General features: G+C 42.0%; 1 pseudogene; it reads left to right on the top strand.

Annotated features, from left to right (window-relative positions):
- Nucleotides 1-6324: 6324 nt before the first annotated feature.
- Nucleotides 6325-9195, top strand: LOC102873384 (annotated as a pseudogene).
- Nucleotides 9196-11307: the final 2112 nt, after the last annotated feature.

Consider the following 11307-nt stretch of genomic DNA (forward strand, 5'->3'; position numbering starts at 1 on the left):
GATGGTATTATCAAATGTTTGTTCCCAATTCGTAAGTTTTCATTTCACTCTGTTGGAAAAAGTTGTTGATGCACACATGGATTTAATCTTTAGAAGGTCTCATTCATTCACATTTGCATGCACCAAATGCTCTTCTGGAGAAGAAGGGACAATCTCCTCCTGTACCTCCTGTCAGATCGGATTTGAACACACACACACACACACACACACACACACACACACATCCCATTCATCAGTTTTATCCTCTTCAGATTTTGCATTTCTGGCTGTATTTGGAAGTATCTTTATACCTTGCCTAGCACTTCTAAGCTTGATCCCAGTTTGTCTCTTATGATCTTTAGAGTTCTAGGTTTTACTCTAAGGTCTCTAATCCACCTTGAGCTGATTTTTGTGTATGATGTGAGATTTGTACACCAATGTTCATAGCAGCATTGTTCCATTGCAAAAACATGGAAACATTGCAAAAACATGGAAACATTGTCAAAACATCCAACGACAAATGGATGGATTGAGAAATTAGGGTACATTCACACAATGGAATTCTATGAAGCATACAGGAGCAATGATTTTGTAAATTATTACCTAACTTGGGAGGGACTGGAGAGCATAATGCTGAGTGAACTAACTCAGTCCAACAAGGACAGATATTATATAAAACCATTATTGTAGAAGGAGTCTAAGGACCGAAGGGAGGTGGATGCAGAAGGATGAGGATGTGTAGGGAGAAGGGCGGAGTTGTACAATTTGATGGGTGAGGGAAATTGGAAGGATCAGTTCTAGAAAACTTTGTATTCAAATTTTATAAATAAACTAGTAAAAAAAAGTCAACATGGGGAGAGGGAAGGGAGAAAGAGGGATAAAATGTGCAACAATAAATGTTTGAAAATATAACTTTTCTATAAATGTTTGTTAAAATCACAAAATATTTTCTTTTTAAGAAAGAGTATATTGTTGAAAGTAGTTTGATCTTTAATACAACTGTTTCCATGCAATAATGCATACATTGTTTTCTGAAATATATCTTGTAATGATGTTTATTAAAAAATGAGAGTTCTGCAAAGCTTCTCACAATCATGCCGTTGTTTGGTGTTGTCAAGAAGAGTATGACTTATTGGTGATCCTATCAACAAAAGATCTGAAACCTGCTCTATCCTGTGCCATACTCACACTTTCTGACACACAAGAGCCGATTTTGCCATTCACTGTGTCAATCCACCTGTTTGTGCGTCTTCCTATCTTTTGCTAGATCTCCATACTTCCCAGCATCATGTCTTCTACAAGGAATAGTCCCTCCTAGCAACACATCCAAAGTATGAGAGATGAAGCCTTATCATTCTTGCCTCCAAAGAGCCCTCCAGCTACATCCTCTCCAAAGTATTTCTGTTTGTTCTCGTGGCTGTCCATGCAAAGTTCAGCGCTCCTCTCCAACACCACATCTCATAGGTGTCAATTCTTTTTCTGTCATCCTTATTCATTGTCCAGCTCTCAGATGCACAACAAGTGATCACAGAGATCATGGCCTGAATAAAATATACTTTGGTCCTCAAACTGACAGCATTACTACTCCTCACGAATTTGGAGATGTCCCTGACCGCAGATTTTCCCAGTGTAACACATCTCCTTATTCAAAGGTTGATAATTGTTGATCCAAGCATGATGAATCTGTTGACCGTTTCAATCTCCTCTCCATTCATTATGAGGTTGCCGCTTGGTTCAGTGGTACTAATCTTTGTTGTCTTGACATTGAGATGCAATCTATACAAAAGGCTGCATTCCTTGATCTTCTGCCACAAGTGGTTCAATTCCTCCTCACTTTCAGAAAGCAAGGTTGTGTTATCTGCATAACACAAGTTACAGATGAGTCTCTTTCCAATCCTGATGCCATGCTCCTCTTCATAGAATACAGCTTCTCAGATAATTTGCTTAGTGTGCAGATTGAATAAGTATGGAGAAAGAATAAAACCCTGACACACTCCCTTCCCAATTTTAAACCATGCAGTGTTCCCCTGCTCTGTTTGCACAAAAGCCTCCTAGTCTAGGTATAGATTTCACATTAGTACAATTAAGTGCCCTGGGATTCCCATTCTTTTCCATTTCAGCTAAAACTTGTTAGGGTCCACACAGTCAAATAGCTTTGCATAGTCAATAAAGTACACATTGACATTCTTCCTTTATTCTTTACTTTCAGTTAGGATACATCTGGCATCGTCAGTGATAGCCCTGGTGCCATGGTCTCTTCTGAATCCTGCTTGAACTTCTGGAAGTTCCCCATCTATGTCCTCTTCTAGCTGTTTTTGAATGATCTTCAATAATATTTTGCTTCCACGTGATATTAATGATATTACTCCATAGTTTCCACATTCCATTGGATCATCTTTCTTGAGAATTGGAACAAATATGGACCTCTTCTAATCCTTTGGTCAGACAATTGTCCTCAAGATTTCCTGGCTTAGACTGATGACTACATGTAAGGCTGCATCTGTCAATTTAAAAAGTGAATTGGTATCCCATTCATTCCTGGGACCTTACTTCTGCCAATGCCTTCAGTGCAGTTCCCACTCACTCCTTCATCACCATTGGTTCCTGTTCATAGTATACTACCTAAAATTTAATCCGTTCTTTCTGATACAGTGTTTTGTGTATTCCCTCCATGTTTGTAGGACCTTAAAAATCTGAATGATCGAGTCTTTGGTTTACTTTCCTTGAAAGTTGTGGCTTCAAGGATTTTGCAACTCTGAAATGCAATGTAATTAGACCAGTAAGAAAATATTATATTGCTTGCACAGGACCTACAACACATTGTTATTTCTTCCACTCAACAAAGAGGGATATTCTTGTGTTTGTCACACAGACATTTCAGTAACAACATAAATAATGTTTTATCATTGATGTTATGGTGATAAATTGAACAATGTGCCTTGTTACTAACAGTAGTAGTAGTACACTTTGCTCAATGTGCAAGACTAGTGAGAGCAATAATTGTCTTGTTTATGAAAAATGTCAAACTCCTCTGTCACTGTGTGCTTTGGAAAATTTGATGTGACTATTAAAGTACAGTTGGTAAAAGACAATATTTTCAAATGTGGCTTGGTCCTCAATGCATGTGTTTCAATGTAAAAAAAGAGATACATTGATTTCTGAAATGTGTTTATATGTTTTATATAGGAAAGAGTTATATGACACAGCTTATCAATACTTATGGACTTCAAAAATCTGAATGAAAAAATATGTGTTTTGATTTCTTGCTAATTCAGATTCCAGCTTTTATCATCTCTGTAACACATGCAATTGAAAGAAAAGGAAAACACTTAAGACTTGAAAAAGAGCAAGCATACATAATTATCTCTTTCAGCCAAGTTACTGGAGACATTCAGTATCTATCACACACATCTTGGGTAAAAATGTAAAAAAATGTTGTAACATTGATGCTAACATCACAAGTTCATCATTTTGCCTTGCCAGTAACACAAGTAATAACTTTTAGTTAACTATCATTGTGGTTTGAAGGAATTCTTTCAAAAAGAAACATCTCACCACAAAGCTGCCTGACCTCTCAGACCTGGTCCCCTCAGACTTTCATAAGGCCTGACTAATATTTCTGGACTCCAAGGTGATCACAAGCAAAATGTGACTACACACACTGACTATTCTCTTAGTTCCATTAGCACTCCTAAGCATCCAGCACAGGTTCTGCTGGGACAAAGCCTTGGTTGCCTCCAGGTCCTTGATGTTCTTCTGGGAGGGAGTCATGGAGCTCTTCGTTTGGAATGCCACTCAGCCAAGTGAAACAGGAATCCCCATTACACAAAAAGGAAACACTTGGAAGAGGTGTCTACTGTTATGTTGAGGTGTCCCCTGACACCAAAAGTTATTGGGAGCCCTTTCTGATCCTCACAGTAAATGGTCTACAAAATAGAACTTCATCTCAGACCACAGTAAAAGATTGGGGCTGGCTCATGTGCAGCCTAAGTGGAAACTTGTTGTATGATTCTACCTTGAAAAATGTCACAGGGACATTCTGTAGGGTGAAGTCTGACATCTTCTGATGGTCAAATTCTCAGGTAGCATTTCGAGTCTGGACATGAAGGAATTCCACATCAGTCAGTATTCAGCAAAATGATGTACCCATGAGTTGGCATGATGTGAAATATGTATATTGACTTATCTTGTGACTATACCATCCTAATACTGACTGTGTAATCCATGAGGGACTTTGTTAGGCAATTAGCAAATAGAATGGTCTGAGTGGATTTGTGCTAAGTATTTATTATAGTTTGAAGAAGTCTTGTGGCAAAAGGGCACCTCACCATTAAGCTGCCTGATCTCTCAGACCAGCCCTTCAGATTTTTGTGAGCTCCACCCAGAAGTTAAGGGAGTTGTCTACAATGTAATGGTACACAATACCTGGTCACGTCCACTGTCTTCTTCCTGGTTCCCTCACACGAACTCACACACCAAACTCAAAGTTCTGCTGAGCTAAAAGTTTGCCTGCCTTCAGGTCTGCTGCGGAATGTTGGGTAGGAAGGGAAAGCCTCTGGCCAGGATGGGTCGCCTGAGCTCCAGACAGGTGCAAGCCTCCCAACGGCCTTTAATACGAGGTAGAGAAAGCTCCTCTGTGTTTGGCTGTACCAGTTCGAGAAAGCTCGCCACCTGGGAAGACGGCTGCCGCATCTTTTGAGCCGGGAGTGACCCGCATGAGGTTGAGGTTCTCCTAACCAATCCACATGTCCCACATCTGTAAGCGCAGCCTATCCTGTCTTCCTGTGTATAAAAGTGCAGTGCTTATCCTAATAAAGTTGAGCTGGATTGACTCTCTGCTCCTCTCCCAGAGTGGCTTCTCGGTTGTGTTTACTCCCATCAGGTTGTCGCTGTTAGGTTGCCAGTGTTCTGACAGCGACATATGGCACCCAGAACAGGGACAGACCTGATGTAGTATTGGTTGAGTACCCTCTGTGCTCAGTCCCTCCAAGTTTTCCAGTGAGTACCCTTTGTGCTCACTCATGTCAGGTATTGGGTGAGCACATCTTTCCGTGCTCACTTCCATTGGGCAAGACCCAAGCTTTGGAGTCTGATGTGCCCTTGCGTAGTTTCAGAGTCCTGGTGTAATTCTGGGGGGCCTTGGTAGGCTTAAAAAGCTTGACACAGGTGGAAGAGAAAAGGCCTGGGCGAGGTCTTTGGGTAAGTACCCCTTGCCTCAGCAAAAGACAAGGGAAAAATCTATCCTGTTCTTTCTTCTTCTCTCTTCTTTCTGCGCTTGCCTCTGTCAGGGAGCGAGGAACCTGACGCGGGCAAGTGCTTTCTTGCCTTGTTGTTGTTGTTGTTGCTATGTGCCATCGAGTCGTTTGCGACTCATAGCGACTCTATGTACAAGAGCCCTAAAAGTAGTTCTATCCTGTGTCAACCCCGCTGTCTCAAACACATTCATTCCCAGCACTCCACTCACAGAAATGATCCATCTCATCGAGGGTCTTCCTCTCCTGCCCCGTCCCTCCACTCTGCCAAACATGATGTCCCTCTCCAAGGACCAGTCCCTCCTTGCAACATGCCCAAAGTGTGTCAGACGAAGATTCAGAATCCTTGACTCCAGGGAACATTCTGGCTTCACCCTCTCCAGGACAAACCTGTTTGTTCTCATAGCAATCCATGGTATATCCAACACTCTTCTCCAGAACCACAACTCAAAGGCATCAGTTCTCTTTCTATCATCCCTATTATTCACTGTCCAACTCTTCAATGCATAGCACGCAATTACAAAGACTATAGTCTGGATCAGGTGCACCTTAGTCTCCAGCCTGACATCGTTGGTCTTCAGTACTCTTGAGAGGTCCCTCACAGCTGACTTTCCCAATGCAATTCATCTCCTGATTTCCTGGCTGCTGTTATCAGAAGTGTTGACTGTGGAACCAAGTAAACAAAAACTGTTAACTATCTCAATTCAGAAAACTCGGCAAGCAATTTGAGAAATTAGACAAGCAATTTGGAGAATGGCAAGCAATTTGGAAGGTCATTGGGCAAAGTGTTTAATGTCCCTATTAGAAAGTACAGGGATCAAACTTATGCAGTGTCGAGCTTTATTTTTATTGCCCCTTGGGTTGCTGCTGCTTACATCTTTAGTGTGCAAAAGTGGGACCCTTTCGAGTATTGAGAGATGATTTTTGCCCTGGAACTTACAATGCCCTTTTCCAGTAGGAAGTAGCTAAGAGGATGTGGCGCTCCCTCTCTGGCAAATGATATACTGAAAAGATGAACAGTCAGAACTAGTTTTGATAAAGACTGCGCTGGCACTATTAGAAGAAATGCACCATCAGCTGTTTGTAAAATGCTATGGCAACAACCAACCAGAACTTAATCCTTAGCCTAAGGGAATATTTAAATAAAATAACAACTGAAAAGGAAAACATCCAGAAGGACTTGGATGCCAAAATTGTTGATATCAAAAAAAGTAAAAACTATTACACAAGTCAAGAAAATTGGACGTAGATACAAGACTCAATATGAAGAACTTAAAGCACAACAGGATAAAGTAATGGAGACCTCAGCTCAGTCTCCCAGAGACCATCAAGACCAACATGTTCAGGAAATTCAGGAGCTCAAAGAAGCTATTAGCCAAGCAGAAACAAAGTCAAAGTCACTGGAATATCGAGCAGAGAATCTTCAAAAGACGTTATCTGAAAAAGAGATGGAAGCAAGAAATCTTCAAGATCAGACTGTGCAGCTACAGTCTGAACTCTCACATCTTCGTCAGGATCTTTAGGATTGAACCACACAGGAGGAACAACTCAGACAGGAAATAACTGAAAAGGAAGAAAAAACAAGAAAGGCTATTGTAGCAGCAAAATAAAAAATTGCACACTTAGCTGCAGTAAAAGACCAGCTAACTAAAGAAAATGAGGAGCTTATACAAAGGAATGGAGCCTTAGATGAGCAGATAGATGAATTGGACGTACATATGACTGCTCTTAAGTCCCAGTGTGAAGGTCGAATTAGTTGCTTGGAAAGAGAACTCAGGTAGCATCAAGAGAGACACCTGAAGCAAAGAGATGAGCCTCAAGAGTCTACTAATAAGGCAGATCACATTGAAAACAACTCCCTCCAGCTTCTTGTAAAAGAGGAATTGCTAGCACATCAGAGCCACCAACAGTCAATATTAAGCCAACTTCTGTTGTGTCTACTCCAATTAAAGTTACAGCTGCAGCTATGGCTGGAAACAAGGGCTAGTATCCACCCAATGGTTACACCTGCAAACCCCACTACCACTCCAACAGCTACAGTAATGCCCACTACACAAGTGGAATCACAAGAAGCTATGGAGTCAGAAGGACCTGTGGAACATGTTCCTGTTTTTGGAAGCACAAGTGGATGTGTTTGTTCGACTCGTCCTAATATCCAGCCTTCTCTCTCTCAACCTATTTTAACTGTTCAGCAGAAAACACAGGCAACAGTTTTTGTGCAACCCACTCAACAGAGTCATTCTCAGATTGAACCTGCAAATCAAGAACTATCCCCAAACATAGTAGAGGTTGTTCAGAGTTCACGAATTGAATGTCCTTCTACTTCCACTGCTGTGTTTGACACTGTTTCAGCTACTCCAAGTTCTTCTTTGCCAAAGCGTACACATGAAGAAGAAGAAGAAGATAGCAACATAGAAGCATCAGACTAAGTATCTGATGATACAGTGGAAATGCCTGTTCTAAAGAAATTGAAAAGTATTACACCCATAGGAACTGAGGAAGAAGTTATGGCAGAGGAAAGTACTGATGGAGAGGTAGAGACTCAAGTATACAACCAGGATTCACAAGATTCTTTTGGAGAAGGTGTCACCCAAGGGTATTACACTCCTATGAAAGACATTGAGGAAACCTCGCAGTCCCTTCAAATAGATCTTGGACCCCTTCAGTCAGATCAGCCAACAACTTCTTCCCAAGATGGTCAAGGTAAAGGAGATAATGTCATTGTTATTGACAGTGATAATGAAGAAGATGATGTGAAAATGACAGAGAACATGAGGATTATGAGGAGGAAGATGATGATGATGATGATGATGAAGATGACACAGGAATGGAAGATGAGGGTGAAGACAGTAATGAGGGAACTGGTAGTGCTGATGGCAATGATGGATATAAAGCTGATGATGCTGAGGTTGGTGATGGGACTGATCCTGGTACAGAAAGAGAAGAAAGTATGGGTGGAACTGAAAGTAATCAGAGAGCTGCTGATTCACAGAATAGTGGTGAAGGGAATACAGGTACTGCAAAGTCATCCTTTCCCCAAGAGATTCCTAGAGAGCAGCAGCCATCGTCAGCATCAGAAAGACAGACTCCTCGGGCACCTCAGTCACGAAGACGTCTACCACATCCATTTTCCCCATGACTGACCATTCATGCTTCACCTCAAGAATTGGGACCACTAGTTCAGATAATTCAAATGACCAGGAGGCAATCGTGGGCTTCAGTTGACTCCAGGAATAGGTGGCATGCAGCAGCATGTTTTGATGATGAAGATAGAACAGTTCCAAGTACCCCAGCTCTTGTGGTGCCTAATTGTACTAATGGGTTTGCTGAAGCAACCCATTCCCCACAAGTTTCTGGTGTTCCAAGATTCCACTTTGGGCCACCTGAAGATATGCCACAAACTAGTTCTAGTCACTCTGACCTTGGCCAGCTTGCTTCTCAAGGAGGTTTAGGAATGCATGAAACAGCCCTATTTTTAGCTCATGAAGAAGAGTCTGGTGGTCAAAGTGTTCCCACAACTCCTCTAGAAGTTGCAGCCCCAGTGACTGTGTTGACTGAGAGTGCCACTTCTGATGCTTCAGAGCATGCCTCTTAGTCTGTCCCAATGGTAACATCCACTGGCACGTTATACACAACAAATGAAACCGCAGCAGGTGATGACGGAAAGGAAGTATTTGTTGAGGCAGAATCTGAAGGTATTAGTTCAGAGGCAGGCCTAGAAATTGATAGCTAGCAAGAAGAACCTGCTCAGGCATCTGATGAATCGGATCTTCCTTCTACCAGCCAGGACCCTCCATCCAGCTCTTCTGTAGATATTGGTAGTAGTCAACCAAAGCCTTTCAGACAAGTGAGACTTCAGACAACATTGAGACAGGGTATCCATGGTTGTCACTTTAACAGACAGAGAGGAATGAGCCATACAATGGGAGGGAGAGGAGGACTAAATAAAGGAAATATTAATTAACTATTCTAGAAACTCTCAAATATTGTGAATAAAATTGTCCACTCTGTTTTAGTGTTATTGTCAAGCTTAAGTCATTTTTTAAATTTAAATTTGTATGTTCCGATCAACATTCTTTATTAGTAAAACATACTTCAGTGTCAAAAAATTGCTATGGCAGAGGATCTAATAATGATGATTAAAGAGCTCAGTAAGGAGTTGGGAGTAAGGTCTTTAAATGTACCAAAGATGGTGACTCTCCCCTCTGTGCCACCCCTTCCCTGCTCTAGTCTCCAGGGGAATGGGGAAAACAAGGAAAGCAGGTGGGGACAATATAGAGAAGTCAGTGAAGAAATGAGAAAATTTTGGGCTAAGGTGTTGTGTGACCAGTGGGATGCCGAGTGGCGCTCTGAGGTGCAGGTGTATCCTGTTAATGTGTATTCCACACCTGAATGCCCTTTACAATGGTACCTATATGCTGGAAAAGAGCTAAAAGAACTTAGGACTGCTGTTAGAGATGATGAAGCCCAATCTCTGTGGGCAAAGGCACAGTTCAATTCTCTAAGCCTTAGCTTAAACACCCCTCAAGATTCAAAAGATATGATGAGGGCAGTCCTCCTGGGGTCTCTCTATGTTCAGTGGATGGCTCTATACAGGGATGAGTGTAACCAACAAGGAAACAGGAACAATGCTGCTGGGATACAGCTGACAGCTGGGTCCTTAATAGGTGAAGGCCCTGCTTTTGGCTCAGCAGCACAGCAGGTGCTGGGCCCTCCACAATATTTCATGCAGGTCAGGTTATGTGGTATCAAAGCCTGGGATAGGATGCATACAGAAAAGGAAGAAGAAGAACTGTCAACTTTAAAACTAAACGCCAAAGAACCTTTCACAGACTTTGTGGAGAGGGTAGAGGAGAGTATCACTAGGAAAGTGGCCCGTGTAGCAGCACAAAATGAATTCATAAGGCACATGGTATGGACTCAGGAGTGCCAGAAAGCATGTTGAGGTTCAAGAGATAGTACCATAGATGACTAGGTGTTGGCCACACAAGATTTAGGTAATATGTCGAGTCGGACTACTCTAATGGCTCAGGCCTTCACTTTAGCCCTACAGCAAAGGCCTCAAGGTGGTGCGTGTTTTTGATGCAGGAAGTCAGGGTATTGGAGGAAAGAATTTCACAGTAAAGTGAGTATGAGACCGCCTGGCCTGCCTCCCTCTCCATGCCCTAGGTGCCAACCCAAAGGTGCATAGTTTGAATCCACCAGCTGCTTTACGGGAAGAATGTGAGCAATCTCTTTCCATTCAACATACTACCTCTGAAATCCTGCTGGAGGGTCATCTATGAGTAGGTTCTGACTTGAGGGCATATAACAATAACAATTGAGAGCAAGATCAGGAGCAAAGGAGAGTAAGGACATTTATCAAAGTTCATAGAGTTACCAGAGGCATATTATTTAGGAAGTGGATGCCATATCTGCTTCCAAACCTGTCATAGTAGATTATTATTGCTATGTTCGATTAAGTTGCCTGTGATGTATAGCAACCCTAAGTACAGGAGCTCTGAACCATTCCCTGTCCTAAGCCAGTCTCAATAACTTCAGCACACCAATCCCCATTGCTCCAGTTACTGTATGAATGTATCCTCGGGGTCATCCTCTCCTGTGCTGTCTGTCCACCCTTCCAAGCATGATGCCCTTCTCCAAGGACCGATCTGTCCTGGCCACAAAGTAAGTGAGACAGAGCTTCAAAATCCTAGCCTCCAAGGAGAGACTTGGTTTCACCCTCTCCAAGACAGACTGATTGGTTTTCTTGACAGTCAATGGTACGTTCAAGACTCTTCTCCAGCACTACAACTTGAAGGCATCTATTCTTCTGTCATCCTTAGTCATTGTCTGACTCTCTGAAGCATAACAAGTAATTGAGAAGATCATGGCTTAGACTGGATGCACTTTTGTGTCTAGACTGACATCATTGTTTTTTAGGACTCTGAAGAGGTCCATGACAGTAGATTTTCCCAATGCAGTATATCTCTATATCTGTATCTGTATCTGTATCTATATCTGTATCTGTATCTGTATCTGTATCTGTATCTGTATCTGTATCTGTGTCTGTGTCTGTGTCTGTGTCTGTGTCTGT

Source organism: Elephantulus edwardii, unplaced genomic scaffold (assembly GCF_000299155.1).
Source record: "Elephantulus edwardii isolate Elephantulus edwardi_28Jun2011 unplaced genomic scaffold, EleEdw1.0 scaffold00542, whole genome shotgun sequence".
In the NCBI taxonomy this organism is placed as follows: Eukaryota; Metazoa; Chordata; class Mammalia; order Macroscelidea; family Macroscelididae; genus Elephantulus; species Elephantulus edwardii.